The sequence below is a fragment of the Passer domesticus genome, chromosome 4 (assembly GCF_036417665.1).
Source record: "Passer domesticus isolate bPasDom1 chromosome 4, bPasDom1.hap1, whole genome shotgun sequence".
Taxonomy (NCBI): Eukaryota; Metazoa; Chordata; class Aves; order Passeriformes; family Passeridae; genus Passer; species Passer domesticus.
In genome coordinates, this window is record NC_087477.1 from 43,674,629 (window position 1) to 43,688,888 (window position 14,260).

General features: G+C 40.9%; 1 long non-coding RNA gene across 5 annotated transcripts in view; it reads left to right on the forward strand.

Moving 5' to 3' along the window:
• Positions 1–14,260, forward strand: part of LOC135299103 (uncharacterized) — a 43,434-nt gene that overhangs the window by 17,033 nt on the left and 12,141 nt on the right. For 2 of the 5 annotated variants that reach the window (XR_010361149.1, XR_010361151.1), the window contains one exon: positions 4,635–4,725. The exons of 1 other annotated variant lie outside the window; for it this stretch is intronic. This is a non-coding gene — a long non-coding RNA (uncharacterized LOC135299103). Of the gene's footprint in view, positions 1–4,267; positions 4,514–4,634; positions 4,726–13,088; positions 13,152–14,260 lie in introns of those variants that run through there. 2 more of the 5 variants (XR_010361150.1, XR_010361148.1) reach the window with 2 other exon arrangements.

The window sequence follows — 14,260 nt, forward strand, 5'->3', positions numbered from 1 at the left end:
ATTAAACATCTGCAGCCCAGACAGCATGGTGAGTGGCACGGAGCAGTGTTGAGGCTGAGGGTCTGTTAGCTGAGCCAGCAGCTCCTTCCTCCAAAGGCAGACAGTATTTGGGAAGAGCAGATTATTATCTGCCTTCAATTCCTCTGCCCTCCATGGCCATCAGGTGTGGCAGGGCAGGCAGGTTGTCCTCTGGGTTGGATTTGGACCATGGGTCACAGTGCAGAGCTTTCTGTGTCAGGACAGTGCTTATCTCTGTGAATGCATTTAGATTGTTATAATTTGAAAAAAGCTTATTCAAGGTGGCATTTTAAGGAGTTTTGGTTTTATGGCCCTAGCTGTCATAGAAACAAGCTCATTCAAGAAAGAATAAACTAGAGTAAAAGCCAGAAAAAGAGACAAAAGACCTGTTTTAATCAGTAACTTAAGGAACTCTGCTCCTTGGGTCCAGTGTTGGGTTTGTGTTGAGCCAGGCTGGGAAAGACAACTGCAATTGCACAGAGCAGATTAACTCCACATGCTTTGCTGACCAATCTCACTGTGCAACCTGTTCAGGCTTAGCTATGCTCAGTCTGGACACCAAACTTTGTGTTGAAATCTGTTATTGTTTTAAAATTAAAATGAAGTGTGACTTCTGCTACCATCTATTGTTTTCTTTGCTCTCAGAAAGCACTTGTGCAGCCCCACAAATGGATGGCACTTCACTGAGCAGGGAAATTGCTTCCCTGCAGCAATTGCTCAGTGTGGGGGTGGTGGAGAGTGAGGGCAAGGGCTTCTTGTGGTGAGATTGCAAGGCATGAAAGCTTTGGAGGTGGGAGTTCATAGCCCTTTTGCACTGCATTGATTTCCACTCTGGCTATTTCGGAATCGGGCTGGGTGATTCTGTTTTGTATTTTTTTTTAATTTACTGGAAAACAGCTCATGCTATTTATGAATTTGAGTAGAATTTTTCAGAACTTTTAAATGGGAAAAAAAGAAATGTGTTGTAAAAACAGTTTTAAAATGTATTTTTCTTTTTTTTTTTTTCCTGTTTTGAAGGAAACATGAGTGGTTTTGGTTTTCCAGTCCTAGAAAAATATTTTTGGTTTAGTTTATGCAAAATATTTTCTCTCCTGTGTTTTCAAATTGACTGGCCAAATACAAATAACAGGTTCTTTCATCCTTGTTTGTGCAGACAAAGAGACTGTCCTGTCTCTCTGTGTTTTAACAAAGGAATTTTCTTTGCATTTATTCAAACTGATTCTTGTCTGTCTTCTATCAGAAGAGCTACTGTATTCTTTGTTGTGTAAATTTCACCACACTACAAAATAATATTTATGTCTCTACAAAGACATTATTTAAAGCATCATCTAGAGAAATGATACTCAAGAAACCAAAAGCATTTGTCTACAGAGAGAGTGCATTTGTTTGGTGTAATCAAGGAGACAAATAAGGGTTGCAAAGTGTCGTCTCTATGGTGACAACATTAAGGCCCTTGTTCAGCATGCAGTCTGCTTTCACTTTCAAAAATTTGGGGGTGTTAACACTGGCAGAAGCCCTGTGAGCCAAGAATTACCACTTTGCACAATATGTTTGAAAGCATTATTCTAATAAGTGGGTGTCTGTGTGCCTTAAACACAACTTGGTTAGAATATCTCAACAGTGTTGTAAATATAAGCACTGTGTTTTAGCTTAAAATTCATTAAAGATCATATGATAAATCATGAGCTAGAAATTTAATTTTCCTAATAAGTTGTTCTAAAAGCTAAAAACTTCACTAAGCAGCTTAAATTGTTTTTATTTTAATCTCTGTTGAGAGCAATAGCTGCAGATCAAAAATGAGTAGTGAAATTTGTTGAAGCTTAGATATTTAAGAGAGAGACCTGGACTCTATGTCTGCTATTGATTTTACATGAAGAAAATGGTTCAGATCCATTTTAGTACTGGAAAAAGCCCACTTGGAAGTACAAAGTAGGCCATAAAATCTATAGACTGTAAAAAAGAAAGACCATTGAATACTGAGGGTTCATTTATGAGCAGATAGCTGATAATGGAAAAATCCCTGTATTAGTATGCTAAATTGAACTTCTGTTGCTGCACAGGGGGCAGGGGACAAGGCAGGAGGGCTTCTGGTCACCTATGCAGAGCTCAGCTTTTGCTGGCCTCTCTCGTGCCCAGAGCTGCAGCATGTCAGGCTGTGGTAGCACGTTTTATGCAGCAGCTTCTCCTGTAATTGAGAGACACCTTACATCCCCCTCCTCTGCTACTGAAATCCAGGCTGCGTGCTGGCACACGGCAGTGCCCCGGGATGTACCTACTCACATTGGACAGGTCTTTCCCAAAAGACTGCTGCCTCCCAAGTAAGTACACACAGCTCTGCACAAGGGTACAAATTGCCCCTTAGCACTCTGTATTGCTGCTGTTTTGGTAGGAACAAAAAGGATTTGGGCACATGCTGTTAAATTCCAAGAAGCAATATCACAAATGGAGTGTATAGGTATAGCACACACACCTCCTCATGGAGGTTATTCACACATGCAAGACATACATGTGAACCCTTCTTTGTGTCTTCCTGACTTGGTTTCACACCAGATTTGTTTCAGCAGGAGATGTTTTTTGAGTAATGGCAGGAGATGTTAGTCAATACAGCATGGGCAGTGTGCATCTTCCCTGCACAGACTTTGCAGGGACATTGTCAATGAAGATCCAGAGTTGACCTACAAAGGTGGTGTACAGCAGGAATGCAAAATGAATATACTGAGGGATCAAAGGGGGCTTCAGAGGGTCTGAATGCTGCTGACTTTTGTCTCCCTGCATCACTTTAAGTCACAAAGGTTCAGCCCCTAGAAATTAATTATTTACCAATTTTGTGCCAGATATCAGTTCCTTTCAGAGAGGTCTGATGCAGTAAGGTTTCTTATTTTCAAAGGGTAGTTAGCTCAGTCAATTAGCTCCATCAGCTGATTCTACTTCTACCTGCAGCTCTTTCCTATCCTGTTACCCAACATATTCCTTTGCTTCGGAGTAGTTGTGAGTAGGAGGAAAGCAAACATGGAGAGTTTCTTGTCTTTCTCTTTTCTGTGTCCAGTGGAAGGATCAAATAGGAAAATCTACCCCCCTGTCTTGCTTTTCTTCCCCTTGGGAAAGGTAGGGGGAGGAGATAATCTCTTGTGTGTTTGAAAAGAGAACACCAGATGCCCATGAGGACCAAAAAGGACAACTGTTTAGAGCTGATCACCCTGTGGCTGTGGTCTTTTCTATTGGAGGAGACTCCTGATCAGCTACAAATTCAAATTATCCCTACAATTTTCCTTCAGAGGTCTTCAGGAAGCATGAAAAACCTCTTAAACTCAAAAAGCTGAGTTTTGTATGAGCAGATATAAATCAAGGCAAATTTTATAACTGCAGAAAACTGAGGATGAAGCCAGACTCTGAAAGGTTTGTGCACACACTTAACGCTGCTTACTTGGTCCATGGGGCATGGGTCCTCACTTCCAAATTAACTCCAGCTCTTCCAAACTTCCTGGGTTATAGCAAATGTTGTGCAATGTCCTTTAGCTCCCCAAAATTATTTTGATTTCCTTTACTTCAGGAACCTGTGCATCTGCTGTTCCATTCATTTTTCTAATCCAAATTATACCATAGTTTTCCAGCTCATGAGATTTCTTATTTCTTCTTGCTTTTCCTAGCAGTCTTGCTTTGTCCTTGGGAAGCCTCCTCCCTGCCAAGCAGGGTCATTTGCTCCCAAGAGAGACCAATTTCCCTTCCCCTCACTGTGTCCACTTAATGAATTATGTCTGTTTTCAACATGGTGTATAACAGGCAAAACCCATGAATAACTTATGTACCTCCTCTATTTCTGGTGCTTTAAGAAGGGTATGCTTGGAAGGATGTAGAGTGTTCAATGTAGACATGCTGCAGCATGTTGTAAGAGCACCTTAACTACTGAAAAAGCTTGTTTAAGAAAAAGAAATTGTAGCATATTTTAGCCCTAAATAAATCAAAATTCTAGCCTATTCTGGACTTGTAAAACTACTATGCTGTAATGATAACAATGTTAAATATAGCCATATCATCACATGTGAATTTGCATGCATATGTCTAAGAAAAAATGTGGTGTATGTCATATCCATGTATATACATTTAAATTATTTCAGAAATCAAGCCATAGGACTGTTTATTATAACCTATTGCAAATATGAATTCATATGTAAGTAGATGCATAAAGAGGTTCAAACTAAAGAGTAGGACAAGTGGAATGGGGAAAAATTCAGGGTGTCTGAAGCCTGTTATCTGCTTCTGCACCCCATGTTCTGCATGAGGCTGACTAACGTGCAGGTTTGCATAATTACCAGGGTCTGTAAGCATCTGTGAGCACACAAACCCTGTGGGATTCTCATCACACAGAGGCTGCAAACCTGATGCTTTGTGTGTCTCTGCAGTGTTTGGGAATCATCCAGGCGGGATCACTTCATGGCTCATATCACATTAGACCTTGCTTCCTCAAACAGCTCCTGCTGCACCTCTGTCTGCTCTAGTTGAGTGGCAAAATGCAGCTCACAGCCACTCAGCCCCTTGAAAGCAGACCTTGCATGATGCCATGTAGCTTGCTTCAGTTTCTAATCTGTCCTCTGTATTCTCTCTTGTTCCTTCCTTAGTCCGTGATTAATCCTGGCCATAGGGATGATTCAGAATGAAACTGCAAAGCAGAGCAAAACCTTTTTGCTGCCTTCTGAAACTCAGAATAAGGTAAATGAGAATAAGGTTATTATATTACCTGAGTATAACTGAGGTAATTTCATAGACAAAGTCTTTCTCACCTTCATCTATGCCCCACTCTACAAATGTTTGCTGGTGAAGTTGCTGAGTTTCCTCACACACCACCCAATTTTGCCAGGGTAGTGACGTTTGTGAGGTGACACATATGAATGATGGGGGCTGGGCACCACAAACAGTTGGCATTGCTGGTGCTGCCTATCATTGGAGGTGTCTTTCATGTGGAGGGAGTATGTTCAGGCTTCCTTGTTCTGTAGTCATGTATAGTATCTGGGCCTAAAGACAGAGAACTCAGAGAAACTCACTTTTTATTTTTGCTATTAGCCTGTTTTAGCAACAATGCTTTGTTTTCATTTATCTTACTTATAAAGAAACAATTTTATATAGCTGTTCCACTTTGCAAGGACATTGTACTTGTTATACCTTTTGTTAGAGTGCATCTCCAGCAGTGGGGGTCACATAATCCTTTTTCCTGCTCTAAAATTCTGGCCATTGAAAAAGCAGTGTGCCATGAATAAAAGTTAGTCTCCTGGTAAAAAGCAACTTTTTGTAATTTTTGATTGGGTGCCTACCTGCTAAAATGATGCTTTCAGTTTTATTTATATAAGCATGTTCAGGAAATGAATATATATTGGCCAAAGTTATGAATTTAAAGTAGTTTTGATTTACTAAATTAGATTCCATTATTTTATTCTAATCCACAATTAAAGTGGCTTGAATTCAATTTATCTCAATGTCAATTTAAAATATAGAATACAGAGTCACTTTGAATAACAAAACCCTGCAAGACTTTTCATGTCATCCATAGATGCAGCTACAAGGAATTTTAGTGCAGAGTTATGAAGAGGTCTGGATTTCTGGAATGAGATGCTGCTCGGGCTGATCAGGTGCACAGCCAGAAGGCACAGTGTAGGAAAAGCAAAATGAACCTGTACTCTCCATTGCTGGTGGGACATCTGGCTGGAAAACCTCACAAATCCCACCCAGCCTGAGCACCTGAGTTTTCTTTGGTAGCATGAGAGGAGGCTGGAGGGTAAGGCTCAGAGCTTCACTCCTGCTCAGGTTCACCAGCAGCCTCTGCAGCTCTGCTTCATGGTCAGTGGAGCACAGGCAATGGTATCTTTGCAAGAAGCTCTGTGCTCAAAAGGGTCTGGATGGACTAAATATAAATAAATAAAGGTCTTTTTTTTTAGCAACACAGAGACCTTAACCTGCGGGCTGCTGATTATGAGCTGTATCTCTGCCCTGCGCTGACAGGACAAGAGTCTTATGGGAACTCATAAATCACCAAAGTCTCTGTAGCATCAATTTACAGCCTGAGATTAGTATTGATATTTTTACTGCCAAAACTATGGGCTGTTAGAGCTTGACAGCACACAAAGGCAGATTTTTGCCTTAATGGTTATTACAAAGCACTTGGATAATAGCTTCAAAAGAGATATCCCAAATTTAGTGTGACCAAGCTGTTGAGATCGTGATTCTCTGAGAGGCACAGTCTCGTTACCATTCCCATCATCACTTCTATAACTGGGAATTTATAATGATTCAGCCTTTGAATATAATTTAGCCAGACAAACACCACACATTTCCAGCTGAGAAGGAAATATTTGTGACAAAAATGTAAAGTTCTAGAAATATTGCATCGTTATAGCAGAGCACAGGTCTTTCTTTGGACAGCAACCAGATTTCCTTATGCACTGCCCTAAAGCTTTGTCACACAGAGAGAATGTAAAGCATACTGTGGATTCAGGCCTCTGAAAAAGCCACAAGCCACATTTTTAGCTAAAAGGAAAAACATTAGAAGTGTGCTGAAAAAGTCTCCTACTGGAGCAGCAGCTGATGATGCCAGATGACATCATTGCTGCTATAGATTTAAACAAATTCCCTGCTGGTTTACTGATATTTATACTATTGCTTTAGGTAGCAGAACTATATTGATCCAGAGGCTGGGAAAAAAATAAAATCATCCCCCAAATGATCATAGTTATCACAAAATAAAAACAAAAGTGCAAAACAGGAGGGTGAGATTTCATATGGAGCTGCTCTTGAATATGGATGAAGCAAAACAGTAACAGATAGGAACTTTTTTGTTGAAGCATTTTAGAACCAGAATAGTTTATAAGTTTCTCAGTTAATCATATTGGATAATACTTGACTCCTACTCCTAGGCAAGGGCTTAATTTCCAAGCCATGTGTTTTCTCATGATGTAAATTAACTGAAAATATATCGCTGTGTGCAGAGGCAATTAAGACAAAGATCACTCCAATACAGTTCAGAGTCAGACCAGCCTCTCAGTAAAGGTCAAAAATTTTGCTTTGACTGTGTTACATTAACAGGGAAGGAACACCTTTTAAAACTGGATTCAGTCCTCTTCAGCATGGGGCTAAAATTTAAGTAGGGGTAGTCCATGCAATGCTTCCTTTAACATCATATCCATATTTCCAGCATCTTGTAATCAGCAGATGAGCTCTGAGGAAGAGGTACTACCTGAGTGCACTTCTCTGAATTAATAGCTGATGCACAGCGTGTTTCCATGGCCTCTTCATTAAAGGGTCTTGCTAATGTACAGCATTTTTCAGTGTTATTTAGAGATTGTGGGGAAATCTTCCTAAAATTGTTTCACTTATTTAGTTTACAGCACAGCCTTAAAACAGTCACATTAGCACAAGTGCAGAGGCAGTGAACTGTGCCATAGGTGCAGTAATAGAAAGCAGGAACCTCTAAAACCTACTTTGCTGCCAGAGAAAATACAGCTTGGATTTGTGTCCTGATTTTTCCATCAGGTTTATTATTTTCCAGCTCTGTAGTGTGAGCTGTCCTGTAACTGTACATTCACCTTTTCAGAGAAGAATCCACGCTAATTACATGCTATTTTTCTGTCTAGGCTTCAGAAGAAACAATGTATTTCAATAACTGGTAGAAATGGAATTGTAATTTAATAGAAAGCCAGGTAATCCCTCAGTGCTTCCCACTGTGTGATTAACATTCCGTAAGGAATTCCCTCATGTTTGTCATACAGAAAGCAAAGTTTAGACTTTTGTTCTTCCTTACAAAAGGAAGGGAAAGGGTGAACAAAGGAAATCAATTATAAATGTTCCATTAATAAGGATGAAGATGGAATATATCTGTCACTGGGAAAAACCCTGGCTTGATTCCCAAGGGACTGACTGCCTCTCAACAGTTTTGGCTTAGCAAAGGCGTTTGAGCAGGCTATTCTTGGTCAGATAAAGAGAGGCAGAGCTGGCAGCTCACGCACTGTGCAGACTTGAAATCTCTGCAGTGTGCTCCCTAGCTGGGTCCAGATGCACTGATTCTCCAAGCACAGTGAAGGACATATTTGTTTGATTAAGATTTTGGAGAAAGCTGTGGGTAAATTCCCAGAATGATGAATGGAAGAGATGATATCAAGAATGACAATTATTTCAATGACACTGAGACTGGTTTTCCTTTTGTTTCACTGTTACTCCTGAAATATTAATTATAAACTAGGACATTAAATTGTATTTATACTAATGTAAATAAATAAACATATGAATCTGAGCAGTCTTATTCTCCAGTAAGCACATATGCTAGGAGGGCAGATTTAAAAGCATGGAACCAAATCATTGCTAAATACAGAGCCACTGCTTAAATTTACAACACCCTTTAGGGAATCTCCTACTCCCTGAACAACAACAAAAATAGTTCATTTTACTGGCCAAACAGTAACTTCCAGATGGCATGAATGTGACCAGCTGAAGCTGGTGGTAGGGATTGCTGCTCGTGGTGAATATAGTTGTGCATATTTTGTGTAAAGTTTCAGAGAATAAAGGCCAAAGTTGGCCTTGTCACCCTGAGATGAACATCTTTAACCTAAGTTAAACCATATAAAAATATAGCAAATACTGTGGGTTGTGCTTGGTATTTCTCTGATTAGCTCTTTTCAAATTAATTCCATGTGTGGATTTTTCTTTTTCTGTAGTTCCTGGTTCCAGTTTAACTGAAACATCCCAATTGCTTTCCAGGATAAAATGGCCACAGCTGGTGTTATCTAGCAATAGCTATTTCATGATGGCTTAATGAAAAGCATAAGCAGGCCCTAGACATGTGTTTACAACAGAACCTATTAATTTCCACACAAGCTGAAGGTACTCTGTGATTTTGCAGGAAGAGTGAGCTGCTCAGAAAACAGAGCCCCAGGACTTGTGATTCTAAATCACTGATGAGGTTTTATATTATGTTTTAAAATTGCTAAGTCAAGCCAGACAAAGTGCTAAATATTAGTTTTTGAAAAAAAAAAGAAATAATGAAAAGCTGTTCTTTGACAGACTATAGTTTCATTGCTCCAGATACAAATATGTCTCTCCACTATCAGGGACAGCATAGCATCGACAATTCCTGCATCTCTCTGCTGTTTTTCTCCTTTGTTTGTTGCCTATCTTTAGAGAAAAAGATATCTAGGGTATCTGAGCCTCCCGAATACCCCCCTGCAGTCACAGTGTTCAGCTGCTTGGTGTAGGAATCCACCCTCTGAGAGCCACCCTGAGGCCATCATCCAAAAGGAGGCCCCAGTGCTGGATGGGATGCCATGTGCCATGTCCTGCAGCAGTGCCAGTTCCAGCCCCTCCACCTGCCCTCCTGGGGTGCCAAGGGCACTCAAACAGCTGCTTCTCAACCACCTGGTAAAATGGTTTTGGGGTTTTTTTTCCTGGTTTATTTTTAACACAGATCAGTTCACTGATCTCATTTTCCATGTGGCCTCAGGGGGTGCCTTGGGAAGAAGCAGTTGTGCCAAAACAAACAGTGTGAGATGAGAACGAGTGGCTGAAGGTCAGGAGTGCTGAGCTGGCATTGTCCCGAGGAGCACTGCAGCCAGAGCACTGCTCCCACCTGGCATGCAGGGAGCTGGATGCCTTTGGCTCCCGGGGGCCCTGTGTGCAAACCAGGGGCTGCAGCACTCAGCAGGTGAAGGCTGCTGCAGAAGGATGATTTTATCTTACAATATAACTCTTCTGGAGGCTCTGACATCACAAATAATGCATCAGTTGTGGCACTTGGGTAGAACAGGGTAGCTCAGACTGTCATGGCTCTCCTTTAGCACTTTCCTTTTTTACATTTATGTTATGAAGACAGAAATAATGGGGCCCTTAAAACACAAGAAGTGTTATTTTAGTACCCCAGTTAGATATCTTCAAAAGGTAACTGACTGCACTGTGTCACCTGCACTGTACTTCAAGCACTATTTAACTCTGCTTTTTTTAGCTTATCAATATTTTCCAAAATTCCATTAAGAGTCTGAGGCTGGAAATGTGCACAAGAAATAAAAACAAGCTCTACCTTCCTGCCAGCTGCTAACAGTCTTTCAAGCAGTTAATCAGAATGCTGTATGAGAATAACAGAAATGATATAGTGAATAAGTCCAGCTTGGTCAGGTTTATTACTTAGTTTACCATCTTTGCTTCCTTGAGAAGATGGTTTTTGAGGCTGTATGAGAAGGTCAAGCCCCTTTTGACCTCAGGGTTGTGAGCTGGATCAGGAGATCAGTAGAAATTCTAGGACACAGCTGTAGAGGTATGTGAGTGCATTATTTTTTTAAAAATTGGATCATGGCAAGGGAGTACTATATTTTGTTGAAATCAGAACCAAGAAGCTTACAGATACTATGGCGTAAATAAATCCCATTTTATTTTCAAGGAATTATTTAAGGGATTTTAAAAAATAATCTTCTTATCTTTAAACCACTGGAAATGGAACAGTAAGCATAAACCTATCTGGAATATTAGGAACTCTGAGCATAGATATTTGGTTCTTTATCTAAAGAGTCCTATGCTGCATATGAATAATATGCTAATTATGAACCACTTGCTAACTTGTAAATCTGCAATAACACACTTGCTTTGCTACATGCAACAGAACTCTATAAATAATCAGGTGAATTTTACTTTTCCTTTTACAAGGTATCAGTGTCACTAATAGCAAGCTGTGCATTCTTGATTAGCGATTATGTTGCTGAGATTAAGTTACTTCTGGTGCTTTAAAAATAACTTTGACTGTTCCTCGTCTCAGAATTGCCTGGCACAAACCTTTCACAGGAGTGATGCCCGTGTCACACAATACTGTAGTGACATTACTGGATTAAAGACAGTCAGCAAGAAGAGTCCAAAGCACTTCCCAAGATAAGTTTCTCAGGAAAAGTGCTTTCTACAGAAAGCCTATGCCCCTAAGAGAGTGTAATCCACCATCTACTGAGAATAACAGCAGCCTTACCATGATATTAGATAGAAAGCAGGGTAGAAAAGCTCTTTGGCAGAAAAACCTCTTAGGATAGCATGGTAGCACAGTAGTTGGATTGAAATAAGGTTATCCAACTTGACATTTTTTTCTGAAACATGCTCAGTATTTTTAATGGTATTAACAATGCTGCAGAAGAGTTGAGTAGGTAAACTGACAAGCTGTTTTCGTCTCTGGGTGCTATTTATACAACTTACTCTGCAATTTCACCACTGTGTGCTCCTTCTGACAAGGAGTGGGGACAGTATCATATTGGCTTTTAGTGAACAGACAGTTCAGCATAACCTCCAGATATTATAGCACTGAATATATTGGTGCTGCACCTATACCTTAAATATGTTGTGCAATTCTGATTCCCCACTCTTCTCAATCTCATGAAATAATCTGCTAAAAAGAGAAAAGATACAGAAAGGGGTTGATGTGGATGTATTTATCTACCTGTGCCATTCTGTTAATCTTACAAACTGAAAACTAATGGTAATCTAGAATCAAAGTCAGTGTATTTGACTTCATTTCTCCTCAGGATGTTGACAGAAATGTCCTGGTCTCTCTCAGAAATGACTGAAAAGGGTCTGATAGAGAACTCTTAAATAATGACCTTTCTGAAGATGAATAAGGAGCAGTAGCAACACTTCATAAGCCAAAACTTAGAATTAAATTCCTAGAAACATATTTAAATATCAAAGGGAATTCTTTTTTTCACACAGCTCATAGCTAAATCGAGTCACCTTTTTGGCTCAAGGGAAATGTAAGGTAAAAACCTGTGATTGAGACTTAAGAGCAATTCTGGCAAGGATATTAGATGATATGAATTCTTAATCTGACCCCAAACTACTGATTTTATGTTCCTGTGACTTGTACCTCAATAGTAGAAGCTTCTGCTGTGTATAGTTTGAAGAGCACATACTCATATGTTCCGTGCTATTGGAGCACATATACCATATTGCAACTCAATTTATACTATCCAGATATTGGTTGCAGTATTTTGGTATTTAAGAAAGTAATAGAATATTGACACACAATTTGTGCAATTCTTTTTTAATTATTACAAGATATAAGTACACTGAAATGCATGAGTCTCTAAATAAAATCATTATTAAGCATGAGTCTATACACAAACCATTACTATAATGTAAAAGCAGTTTCCAAAACACATACAAATTCTTTTAATGAAGATACATATTTCTGTTAGCCCATCAATTATATTCTGGGTTCTGCTCGTTTACACTTGTACATTTGAAATTCAAATGGAGCTGTAGTAGGATAACACCTCTGAAGCTGCTTTTAACTAGAAACCCTGAGAAATCCTTGCTGATGCCCAGCAGGAGGTTTTCATTCAGCCCCTGGAGCAGAACCTCATTTTCTCCTTGAACACTGCCAGGGCTTTTTCTTGAATATGGAGGTGCAGGGCATGCTTCTCAGTAATGAATGAGAACTGCTGGGCAAGGCATAAAAGCTTCCACATTGAAAAAACATCCAGTTCACGTTATTGTCCCTAGGTGTGCATGCCTTTATGTGCCTAGCACACAATAAATAATCCCTTGTGGTTGAAAAGTACCCAGATACTTGATAGGAAAAATGCGAACATCAAAAATATGTTTTTTTCTTTTTAGGCATCAGACTGTCATGAAACAAAGACTATGCTGCCATTTAACATACATTTCATGTCACAGCTTAATCTTCCTTTACTGTGCTGCCTGTGCTTTAATCACCACCCTGTCCTGTTTACCCCACTGCACAGACACTGGCAGTGCAGGTACACAGTCATGCTTCTCCTGCCCTGTGTCCCTGGCAGCTGCAGTCCTGCTCCAGGCTGAAGCAGCATCCCTGCTGTGCAAGGGGCTCCAGATCCCAGCACCATCCCCTACTCCCTGTGTGTCTCCCTGTGATGCTCAGTGGTGGCAGAGTGGCCGGTGTGGCATCTCCTTGGGTCCAGCCCCTGCTGCACGGTGCCAGTGGGGTGTGTGTCCATCACCACAGAGGCTGCTTGCTCTTCCCCTGGTGCACTGTGACATGTCAGTCCCTTGCCTGTTTCCCTGGTGCTGGCCTAGCCTGGTCCCCACACTGTGGCAGGGTGGCAGTCCTGGGGAAGCAACCCCTGCAGGTGCCCTTGGGGAGCTGGCTCCAGGTGAGGCCCACATCTGTTTGCCTGCATTTAATAAGTGTGCTGGAGACTGCCCACTGACAACTGAATTATTTGTCTGCAGGAAACTGGAGTTGTAGAGACTGGGTTCCTGGGTTTCAGCTGCTGTTTGCTGTGTCAGGGGGTCTGTGTCCAAAAAGGTGGATCAGGGGCAGCACCTGTGGTTCTTCAGGGTCTTCCAGTGCATGAAATTGATCTGAGTGAGGACACTCAGGTCTTTTTCTAGAGTTGCTTTTTCTATGATTCACCCAGTAATTTTGTTGAGATTTGTGTTTTTTGGTGCTGGCAAAAGGTATGGAACAAAGGAGCCCCAAACAAAGTCTGGCATGCCTGTCAGAGATGCCTTGATTTCTGCCAATCCTCCAGCTGCTGGTTCCATCTGTTGTCTCCTGATTTTTTTTCACTTGTAACCACCTTAGGGCACAAGCCGCTTCTGTGTGTGTGAATCTAAAGGGACTGGTATGACACAATATAAGCCCTCAATGCTTCAGCAATACTACATATAACATGAAAATGCTCAGCAAGAGATTTCCAGTATATTTCCAACCACATCTGAAATAAACTTCTAATTAATGAATAATCAAGAATATCAGTGTTCCTTACACTCTAGTTAAGCATATGTGGCAGCTCTGACTTTTGTAGTGAAGCGTCTTTATTGTCACTTTAATAGTTTTCTTTCCCCCAAAGATCCCTACAGGGCACTTCCAGAGCATTTGACTGGCAGTGCCTGCCTATGCATGCCCACTGGCACATGCTGATCTTCTGAGTAAGAGCTGAGCTGGTGGGCACTGGCTTTGAATCACCAAGGGTTACTTGTTCATCAACATTTTGCTGCTGTCCTCTCTTGACCCTTCAACTGCTCCTCCCAGTGTGACTTGCCTCAGTCTCTCTTCCTCTTCCCAAGTGGGAAGTCTCTCTTCCTCTTCCTCTCAAATGGGAGTCTGGTCTCCCATTTTCACTCCTCCTCCCTTTACTTTCCCACAAGCCACATTTTTTCGTGCTCTGTCATGCAGGGCTGGGAGCACACTCAGCCTCTGCCAGGCACATCCAGAGCCTGGTCACAGCCTCCTGTTGTCACCTGCAATGCTGGGCTG